This window comes from Ostrea edulis, chromosome 2 (genome assembly GCF_947568905.1).
Source record: "Ostrea edulis chromosome 2, xbOstEdul1.1, whole genome shotgun sequence".
Lineage (NCBI taxonomy): Eukaryota > Metazoa > Mollusca > Bivalvia > Ostreida > Ostreidae > Ostrea > Ostrea edulis.
In genome coordinates this window covers 27,676,117-27,688,285 of record NC_079165.1, presented here as the reverse complement: position 1 = coordinate 27,688,285, position 12,169 = coordinate 27,676,117, and the positions used below count along the sequence as shown (strand labels likewise).

General features: G+C 35.7%; 1 long non-coding RNA gene across 1 annotated transcript; it reads right to left on the bottom strand.

Annotated features, from left to right (window-relative positions):
- Positions 1 to 650: 650 nt before the first annotated feature.
- On the bottom strand, positions 651 to 3,041 carry LOC130052209 (uncharacterized). Its single transcript, XR_008800593.1, has 3 exons — positions 2,954 to 3,041; positions 1,512 to 1,631; positions 651 to 1,085 (listed from the first exon to the last, which is right to left on the bottom strand). It is a non-coding gene; the product is annotated as an uncharacterized LOC130052209 (long non-coding RNA).
- Between the last annotated feature and the right edge of the window lie 9,128 nt (positions 3,042 to 12,169).

Below are 12,169 nucleotides of genomic sequence, written 5' to 3'. Positions count from 1 at the left end.
ATTTATATTACAAATCGCATTTTCCTCTATGAACCAACCAATTTCAGCACGCGACACAATCCCTTCACATTGACTATGAACGGATTATGAACTAGCTTAAAGCACGCGACTGAGAGAGCGTAATGGTTAAATTTTTTTTAGAACATCTGTTACAAAGATCTCGCAAGTCACACCTTTGGATTAAGATTGTAAACTTACGTGGATTATCATCCCATTCTTGCGGTCTCCTACCTCCAAACTACAGTGCACCTTGCAGTGTTGATAAAAGGCAGGGTGAGACCAAATGTGACGTCATGTCTATGTGTTGACGTACGTCACAATAACTACTGTGACAGAGGCTAGGAGTTCGTTTTATGCAACAAAATAGAAGTAATGTAAACAAACGATATTTTAGTAAATGAATATAAATGTAAGAAATGAACACCACTTTTGAGCTGTTCATGGTCAATATGAACGGATTTGGATTTGAGACAAATTCTCTGTAAATCGCTAGCACGATTCACAGAATTTGCCTCAAATCCAAATCCGTTCATACTGACCATGAACAGCTCAAAAGTGATGTTCATTTCTTGAATATACCAGTGCGAATCAGGTGAGCGTTATGACTTGTATATCCACGTGATTTGAACCTCAGCACCACCTGTATAAGTATACCTGTGATGAGGTGACTAATGTTAACTAATTGAAATGAACAATAGCTAAACACATATACGTTCAAAAGACATTTGCTAATGAAAATTACCAATAGCCAAACTCAAACTTGTTTAGTAGACATTCACTAATTAAAGTGAAATTAGCTAAACATTCAAGTTGATTAGGTATTCGCCAATGTAAAGTGATCAATAGGTAAAGACATGTACGCTCAGTAGATATTTACTGATTGAAGTTACCAATGCGAAGAATTTATGACAACAAATGATCGCTGCTGTTTGCATTTCATTCCAGTTTCTCTTACAAAATCTAAAAGGAAAAACAAGTTTTAAGAATAATCATTTATTGATGTCCACATCTACAATGACCATCGATACAATGGGGTCGTCCCTGCGGGCACCTCTCATGACAATCAGGTCCCGTGCTGCAGGCTCCTGTAAAATGGAGGAAATCATGAAACATCTCAATAGTTTGATCTAAATCATTAAATTTACTTTTTTGGGGAACACATTAGGGTATGAACAGCGACGCTTCAGGCCGGTGTGCGTCACGAAGATCATCAGAGCTTCATGAAAAGTATTCCGCCGCTTAGCGCTTCCTGTAAAAAAAAATTGACGGCGTGAAGTGTTGCAGTTCATACCATCAGATATTTTCAAATTTCTTATATTCTACTTTCATTTATGCTGAAATGTCAAGCTGAAATCCATGTATTATATATATCTGTATTCATATGCGCATTGTTTTGAACTACAACGCATCCATGAGGAAATGGCTATCATTAGAAATTCTATAGAAATCAGAGGGAAAGATAATGGAAATATAAATCTCTATCATTAAGGAGATTAGTAATATGTATTCACCGCTTCCTATGGCTGGTGTAGTACACGTGCACAGACTGTCCACACAGTGAAGCTCCGCCCCCGTGGGACACATCGTTAGTGAGCAGTCTCTAGGACCAGTTGTACAGACCTCGGCATATACTAAATACAGGAAGAGCAAACAGGCATTTAATGTAGGTCATTTAGTGATTAAGTAATCAGTTGCGAATCAATGAATGCAAAAGTACTTACTCCTCCAAATTGCTAACAATTCTCTCACTCAGAAATACTGATCGTCCCATCCAGATCAAAAATCAAACAACGAAAACAAAAAGAAAACAATAGAAACACTAAACAGAATATAAAAAAACAAAACACAGTAACAAAACAACACCACCCCAAAACATGTGGTATACTAGAAGTTAGTATGAAGATGTCTGTCTGATGCGATGTGGATGTCTCAGTACCAAATACGAATGAAGAATTGTAAAATAAGTTGTTGTAGACAATCAATTAAAAATCATCATTTTGTAATGATGTGGATTTTGAAAACGATCTGTCATTTGGTCAAATGCTATCTGACATGTTTAATACCAATTGTCGGGCTGTTCTTTGCATACTATGTTTAACACTAACTCAACTCCGGATTATTCCGTTTATCTGAACAAGAGATAGACCTAGGGCTCACGGCGGGTGAGACCAGTCGACAGTGGATGCTTACTCCTATGTACCTGATCATCTTTCAATAGAACTAAGATGTTTAATTGAAAAAGTCTACGTATTGACTAATGGAACTCGCTCAATAAGATTAACAAAATTATTTAAAGTAAAGGGTGATATTGTGAAATTTTATATGATAATTCACAAGTTCCGTTTACGGATGTTTTAAAGAACAAATTAGAATTCAGTGGTGTGTCTTTCCGCAGCCCAGTTTTACATGAATTATTTTATCTTTGTCTGTCAATCGACTCAACGCAAAATAATACTTTAGCTTCTAATTGATGAAAATTAGATCAAAATAACGCGTAGATCTTTCGGAAATAGAACGATGATTTTAGGTGTACTAAGACATAAATAAATAAATGAGGATAACAAACAGTGACCGCTCTCATAAATCCTAGAAAAGATACAAAATCAAAAGAAGGGCAAACACAAACCCCTAGACATACCTGGGATCAGGTGCCCAGGAGGAGTTGACTGTTGACCGAACGTTGGGTGTAAACAAGGATACAACAGTTGTGTTTTCAAAATAAGATTTTTATTGCATAGATATAGTGTGAGAGTGAAGGCGATTGACAGGATTTTATTCAGGAAAAGACGATACCTGTTACGTACAGAGGCTTGAACACTGCATAAGAAATCAAACCTTTTTGACTGAGGAAGATATTTAATAGCCAAAATATCTATGAGATTTGAAGGTACCTGTGCATTTGAAAGATTTGTTGTTGAAATTTGAGAGAATAACAATGAATGAAACTTCGTACCTGCAACGATCACGATAGCGAGAATTAAGACGACTTTCATGATGGAAACTTTGTTGTTGGTCTGTGGAAAGAATTCGACAACTTGTTAGCGTTAAAAAATTATGTCATATATATACTGTCTCAGGTTAAAAATAGAGGGCCAAAATGCTCTAATAATAGTACAACTTAATATCACGACACGGACGCGTCTCTATTGTCACGAGATGTACCAAACCACACACCTTGCCAAAAGATGAGTTCCCCAACCAGAATATTTCAAGACCTTTTCCCTTGATATTAGAATGATGTCATAGCCAGGAACAAATATACAAAAAATCAAGTGCAAGCTTAAATTTTAGTGGAGGAAAAATGATCTTAGATATCTGATATCTCAAAGTGAACTTGAAAAAAAGACACCACTGTGTCTTCCAAATGTGCTTCGTATTTAGATATTGATGTTAACGGCAGCAAAACTGAATTTTATGACAAACGGGATGACTTCAGCTTTTTCATCTTCAGCTTCCCATAATCATCTAGCAGTATTCCATCATCACCTGTATTCGATATTTATGTGTAGAAATAGTATACATGTATACGACATCTCTGAAGATGTGGTATATCAACCTGACAAGAATATCCTATAAGTTACAAATTACAAAGCACCAGCAAGGCATTTTGCATGTTAGCGAGATCCATATTTATTTATTTCAGTTATATATTGTTTTTTTTTAAAGATTAACTTCGGAATTCTGAAGCTGTAGGTCATGTATCATCACACTATTGATGACTGATGACATCACACCACACATTAATGTTGACTGATGAGGATGGGATGATGTTGGTTGTAATGTATGAATAGAGAACTTTCGTTTGGACTGCAATTCAATATTCAATAGTGAAGTCTGTAGTCCAACTTTGGAATGCCAAAAGGGAAGTAATAAGGTTTACTTAGGAGTTGTCTTTCATGTGAGTTAAACTGTAATGAAAAACGGCACCCATGTTTGCATCGGTCATGTAAATTATACACGGTCGTCAATGTGAAATTCACGACTTCAGAAGGACTGATTATTTGATCAATAGGACGACAAACTACGAAGAGTCAATCACACAGCACGAAATTTACGGGAAGATCAACAAGATAGCGAGAAACGTGAAACAATATGTATTATCGTCATGCAAAATTGTGAACACAGACCATTCATACAGTGGGATGCAAGTAAATCGCTTAAGATTGGTCTTTAAAGGATCGGCTTAACACACAACTGAAAATGTTTTGACTCTTTTTTGAGATAGTAACTTCTACATGTAGTAATATTTTTCTTGAGTCGTAGAGAAACTTATAATAATTATAGTATATGTCGATATTTTTTTATTTATTTTTAAATTTCACCATTGCTAATTGGACAAAGTCTTGATAATGTGAAATACAAAGGTTTCATGAAAATGGACATATGTATGAGTTGAAAATGAAGTATGTTTAATCTGACAATTGCGTTTTCGGTGTCTATAATCACCCGATTTTATGATCTTTATATAATTTATGAGATTTTGGATTCCGTATGGGATTTAGGAGATTGCAGATTATGAGATCGTCCGAAGGGCTCATGGTGGGTGTGACCAGTCGACAGGGGATGCTTACCCCTCCTAAACACCTGTTTCCACCTTTGGTAGATCCAGGGATCCGTGTTTGTCCAACTCTATATTTTGTATTGCTTATAGAAGATATGAAATTGATCACTGTTCGTTATATTAACCTTTTATCGATCACTGTTCATTACCTCCACTTTTTTATGTGTCACGTTCAATCTGACACACTTTAAACAATCTGTATAATTTCTACCATCAAAATGAAATTAAAACTGATTTTCTTTCTTTTCTGAACAAAAATAAGAATGAAAACGAGAAAAATAGGAAGAATCATTGTTTGGATGTTAACGAAATACTGTCACTTTCAACTTATGTCCTAGAATTTGTCAGTGTTAATACGAATAGATTATTTGCTTTTACCACTTCTACTGTATTTTCTTCTGTCAATTCTCAATTTTATGAAATAATTTCTGATCCACACAATAAATCAAAACAAATGTTTTCAACTAAAAATAAATTTTACTTCCTGATTTCAGACAATCATTCAACATCTGTTACACATTTATACCTCTTCTTTATTTTATGATTACAACTTCAGTATTCTTATCAGTCTGTTTGTTCCTCTATCTATCCATTCATCTCTCTATACATCCAGTCATCCCTCTATCTATACGTTTGTCCTTCTATCCATCCCTTCATCTCTTTATCTATCCGTTTGTCCTTCAATCCATCCCTTCATTCTTCTATCTATCCGTTTGTCCTCCTATTCATCCGTTCATCCCCTATCCCCTATCCATGTGCCCATCCCTCTCTCCATTCATTCTTTCGTCTGTCAAACTTTATTTTCATTGGGAATGGATCTATAGACTTCTTTAGATAACAGTTGTAATAAATATACTGACTTTTCGTTCCTGCAATGATGTGATTTATTTGTAGCTTACATGTACGAGGCCCTCGTATATCATATTTGCGGATTTAAACGTGGAGTGGTGTTGTGTCTTGTAAATAATTGAATATGAATTTTATACTTCAGTTCGAAATTTAAATATATCGACGAAGTTTTATGCTTATGGAGGGGAAGATAACGATCAGTAATCAATCTCACAACTCCTATAGGACTTTTGCGAGAAGGGCTTACTTTTACAGTCAACGGCTGACTTTGACACAAGCATAATATACGGAAACCTTTTTGTGACATATCTGTACATACATGAATAAGTGATGAACCGATGCAATGTACAGAAATGTTAGTTGTCCAAAGAGCATCGAGTTGTTCCGGTTCATTTCCACACTCGTACTATTTCTGTAATAGTAAAGTCTATGTGACCTAACAGCCCCACATATTCCTCCTGTACCCCCGCTCCCATGGGGATCCGGGTTAGAATAGGTCCTCAGTACCTCTTCATTGTCGTAGAAGGCGATTAAATAGGGCGGTCCTTCGAATGAGACCGCAAAAACCGAGGCCCCATGTCACAGCAGATGTGTCACGAGAAATATCCGTCCCTGCTCAAAGGCCATAAGCGCCGAGCATAGGCCTAAATTTCGCAGCCCTTCACCGGTAATGGTGACGTCTTTTCCCGAGGGACGTTAAACAATATTCAATCAATCAATCAATTGATCCTGCACCCCTGGAGCCTTAAGGATAAAGCAAAAATTGATCAATGTTAAAGCATCTTCCCTACAACCTCGCATCTGTAATAAAGATCTAGGCCTCTACCGAAATTGTAAATTGAAAATGATCTCCGGGGTAAACGTACTGACTCCATGGCGAGGCCAAACTTGGTATATAGAATGTTTATGTATAAACCATTTTTGAATGTTTTTAAAATGTTATTGATAGCATAGATCTTCTTTAATGCGATGCCGTGTGCCTCTTGTTAGTTAAATATTTTAAATGAAATAATTTCAGTTCCGTCCCCGCTAAGTTCTTTTTTTATATGTCAGTATAGAAAAAAATTCATCTGGGACGGGGACCAGACTGATGGCTTTCCTAACGGACTAGGATTACTTTTCAATATTTACGTCCAATATTCGTGTTTATTATAAATAACGACCGAATACGTATTTCATATTGGATAGAATGAATAGATATAAAAATCAACGGGGTTTGAATTGACTGCTACGTAACATGGCTATCTTTAAAAACGAAATCATTTGAAGTTGCGACTTTTCGGTTCACATGGGGATTTGATAAATGTTTGAACAAAACTATACTAGGAAATTATGCTAGGAATGTTTTGATATTGTGATGCCAGAATACAGCAACCTGTGCCGTAAATCGAAGGTTTTTATAAGGAGGTTATCTGTAGCTCTCTGGTATGACCAAATATTTTCCAAGAGAGCTACAGATCTGCATTAGTGCAGACGCACATCAGGCCCGTCGGCAGGATTTTTCAAGGGGGAGGGGTTGTTACATAGACTCGCAACGCGAGTCTATCACCTCGCACCGCGAGGTGCCACTACGACAGGGGATCTGGGGGACGCTCAAGCTGTGGGGTATTTGATGCAAAATCCTGCAATCTAGCAAATTCCTGGCACTTAATTTGAATTTTGGAATCATGCCTTTTTTACTATGAATTTTCATGATTTTCATAAAAAATCCCGACTTTAATAGTCACAATTCAAACAAAATGCCGACTTTAATAGTGTTTAGTAGTTTTCAAGGGGGGGGGGGGTTCGTACGAACACCACGAACCACCTCCCCCCGGCTACGGGTGTGCACATGTAATTCCAAATTGTCGGTACGCTTAGCACGCACTGTGTTGTATATGTGTGTTTTATTGAATAAACCTGTATAACAACTTCACATTTTATGATAAAGGAAAACGCAAACCTCCTGCATAATAAACTTACATGTACATTCGATTTATCATGTTGCGATTACTTTTTGTAAAGTTTGAACATGAATCAATGTATCTGTGCGAGTTAAGATTTTACATCAACAATGCATGTATGCATGCAAAAATGAAATAAATTGTTGTTATTTTTTAACAATTGTCAGATAAATGAAAGAAGTTCATGTGGTTTAAAACCTAACAGTCGTACTATAATAATATTGTAACGTACAGTGATCTGAACACGCTCACCGTTGCTTAGAGAAATACTACCATATCAGTAGAAACGCTACATGTAGCTCTCTAGCGAAGCAGTAGAAATTCCTTACATACTGTTCGCTACATTTCCTACGCTCAGGGACGCTTCGTTCAGATCTTCTCTGATTGTTTGGCACCTCTTTGGCAAAGGCATCCGCCGTTCACGACGACAACCGCCGTCGTCCCGGGACGAAACCCCGTCCGTACATGGACACAAAGTCCTAGTCATACTGTATCTGAAGCAGTCCTCCCACCAAATATCAGTCACTACCCTGCCACGATTTTGTAACGTGCAGCGGTTTGAACACGCTCGACTTTGCTTTTGCGTGATCAAGAAAAATCACCCCCAAAAAAGCTAGCTCAAGAGCGAGGCCGTAGAAGTTCCCGAAGTCGAAATTACATATAATTAACGATATCGTGCTTCCATGCCATACGCAGGTTTAAATGTCCAAGTCAGCCGTTGATTGTGAAAGTCAGCCCTTCTCGCAAAAGTCCTATAAGCAATACAAATAAGAGAGTTAGGCAAACACCGACCCTTGGATTTACCAGAGGTGGGATCAGGTGACTAGGAGGAGCAAGCGTCCCCTGTCAACCGGTCACACCCGGTTTATACGAGACGATTTAACCCCCTGTAACATGAATTTGTTCGTCAGTAGCGTACGGACAAACAAGTTCATGTTACGGGGAGTTAAATCGTCTCGTATGAATTGAAGATTTCGCAAATTCTATGGCCGTTATAACGATCTAATTTACTAATACAACCTGTCATTAGATCAAATGTTGTCTGGTGTGTTTCATACCAATTGTTAGGCCGTGCTTGGCACACTGATTTGACTACGAATTACTCCGTTTACTTGACCAAGATATAGAGCTCACGGGAGGTGTGACCGGTCAACAGGAGATGCTTACTCCTCCAAAGCAACCTTTTCCACCTCTGGAATGTCCGAATATCCTTGTTTGCCTTACTGTATTCTTTATAGGAATTATGAGCTTGATGGCTTTTGATTATCTTCATCCTTTCATAGCGAGAAAAATGAAAGTTAATTTTCAGACTATGAAATTGAAAACGAAGAAATTCAACATGTCCAAGAATCAGGGGATGATTTAGACTTGTAGGAAAAGTATGATAGTTGATTTTGCATACGTCTTATTCTTTATGACTAATGAGTTAAGGTTGATCGATCCTCATGTGATGTCATAGGTTTTTGTAAAATCTTTATATAAATAAATTTTGTGCATGATAGAAATATATGTTTTTGAGGAATTTTATTCACTGAATAAAATAAAACAAATTGGTAAACTTTTGATACTAAAAAGTTTTTATTTTCCATAGATAATCAATTGTTTATAATTTTAAAAATGTTGTCAAGGACAATAACTCTTATGCTTGAATTTCCTCTACTGCATGTCTATGATACAATGATTTCCCTATTATCCACAAGTAATTTTCATACATCTATGAATTAGCAGTTTTCTTACACTGTTGACATTTAAAATCTGTCATTTCAACAACGTTTTTATGAATTTTCATTATTCTGTTTAACGAAAATGTGTGATTATTTTATGTTGATATATACTTCTGTTTTTTGTATGTCTGACATCTTTAAAAGGGTGGCGACATATACATTTTCTTGGGTTATTGATTAAATGAAACTATATTGAGTGGGAATTAATATAGTTTTTCCACTTTTAACCATTAATATTGATAAATCACATGAGGATCGATCCACCTTAAATAATTTACACCGAACTAGCTATTTCTCATAGTGCAATTTGATGTTATAGATTATTAGGAATTCATTTTATTTTTAACTATTGTAAGTGTAGTTGTACAAACTTCAGCTTGTTTAAATGCCATAATGATACATGTATCATATTTAAATGATACAAAATTAGAATTAATAAGCTGAATATATAAGATATTATATTTGATTTTCATTCATTGAAACATTTTTCAAAGGGTCTATGAGACAATTTACACTGGTACAATTGCAGCTTATGAATATCCAATCATATGTTAAACATATGTTGCAAGTTTACCTGTATACATGAAACTGTCTCCCACTGGATCTTCGTGTCGAAGGTTCATTAGCTGGTGTTTTTTAAAAAAAAAACATATCTTTTTAAACTTGCATTTAATCTGTAATTCGGTATTGATTATTTAAAAAAACACCTCAGTTTTAGCATCATTTTTATTGATTGATTGTATATTGTTTAACGCTCCTCTCGAGAATTTTTCACTCATATGGAGACGTCACCAGTACCAGTGAAGGGCTTCAGATTTCGGCGTATCGTCGGTACTTACAGTGAGGGTTCTTTAGCGTTACACACCTGCTGTGACATGTCCCATCCGTTTAAAAGGTAATCTCCAAAGACCCGTGGTATTTACGAGTATACCTGATAACGAGCGTTTGGGGATGGAACTATCACTCCCTGTTTTAACGACTTACGTCTGTCGCGGCCGGAATTCGAACTTCGAGCTTCTGCAGGTATACCTCTAGATCACCGCGGCGGTTTAGGATGACAGTGAAATAGATGCGGGGAGGAGGGAAGCATTCACACTTTCTTGTGAGATGTGGGAACTTGTTGGAGATAATTTTCATTTTCATATCATGTGTTTTTAAATTGAGTTACCCATGTGATGCTCATCCCTCCCCCTCATCACCTATTGCTCTGCGTATATCTGTTGGTCGTTCAATCAGACAGTTAGTCAGTATGTTTTAGAAATCTTCCTATTCGCAATAACAAGACTACCATTTAATAGAACTAAGTAGAAATCCTTATCTAGTGTAAGTAGATTCTTTTTGGATCACACAACAAAAAATAATATAGCACCAGCTGGGTCTACGAAGTTTACCGTTTTATATCACCAGTGCGAATCAGGTGAGCGTTATGACTTGTATATCCACGTGATTTGAACCTCAGCACCGCCTGTCTAAGTGTACCTGTGAATCAGGTAAGATATATATCTACGTGATGTCTCTGATTCGCTAAGAATTTATGACAACAAATGATCGCTGCTGTTTGCATTTCATTCCCGTTTGTTTTACAAAATTGCTTCGGTGTTAAATCAACATGTATAAACTTGTAAAGGAAAATACTCAACGAATTTTAATGTGTTCTGTATTTTGTTGAGGAAGTATGATACATATTTATATGAGAATATTTCAATGTTGATTTTACTCTTTAACATCTTTACCAGTGACCTCTTTCACTTTGTAAATAAATGTAATCTCTACAACTACGCAGATGACAATACTTTATCAAAATCAGATAAATCTTTAAATCATGTAATAGCAGCACTTCAAGATGACAGTAGATCTCTGACTAAATGGTTTAAATCAAACAAAATGCAGGGAAATCTAGAAAAATTCCAAGCTATCTCTGTTGGAAACAAAACACACAATGAAAACATAGTTTTTGATTTAGATGGGATAAATATTTCATGTGATAAAGAAATCAAATTGTTAGGCATTACAATTGATTTTAAACTTTCTTTCAACACACATATTACCAATATTTGTAAAAAGGCAGCAAGGCAATTAAATGTTCTTAAACGAATAGGCAAACATCTTAGCAAATTAGGTAAATTAACCATATATCATTCATTTATTATGTAGAATATTAATTATTGCCCGTTGACATGGCACTTCTGCACTGAACAAAACACCCGCAAAATTGAAAAGATTCAGGAAAGAGCTCTGAGGTTTATCTATGGTGACTATAAAAGTACTTACGAAAACCTATTAAAACAATCTAAATTGCCTTCACTAAAAACCAGAAGAATGCGAACAATAGCTTTAGAAACTTTTAAAATTATCAACAAAATGTCCCCACATTTTTTTGTTACAAGATCTAGTTGTTATAAAAAAAACCATTCATACAATTTTCGATATACAAATACAGCGGAAGTACCAAGACCTAGAACAACCAGGTACGGGATTAAATCTTTCAGATATGAGGCAGCAAAGCTCTGGAACTCTTTACCAAACGAAGCAAGAAATATTACATCATATAATGTATTCTCAAATTATATTCAAAATTGGTGTGGGGAATGAAATTGTAAATGCAGCTCATGCAAATTCCAGCCTCTCCTACCTAAATCTTAAAGTTTTGATATAACTTCTAACTATGCTTCTAAGCTTACATGTACAAATTTAACTGTTATTTTTACTCCGCTCTGTCTCTTAGGTATGCATATTTATTTAGTCTATGTATATATCCATATTTTTATGTTTGTGTTGCAATCTGTTTTCAGTGCTGCATGCGCATCTTAATATAGGTAGTCCCTGTGTATATATATGCATGACTTGTGATGTCTGTATTGATGTATGCGTCCTGTTTTATTTCAAATTTCTGTTTTTATGTCTATGCATCCAATTATATATCATTAGTGTTTTGTGTGGGTTTTTTTAATGCTATATATTCGGTTAAAGAGCTCTTAGCTCATGTTTATTGTTTATCTGTATATAGTTCCGACTTTAAATAAAAATTACTTACTTACTTACTTAATGTTGATTTCAATATAAGAAGATATTTATCTAAAAGAAAAAAAAGG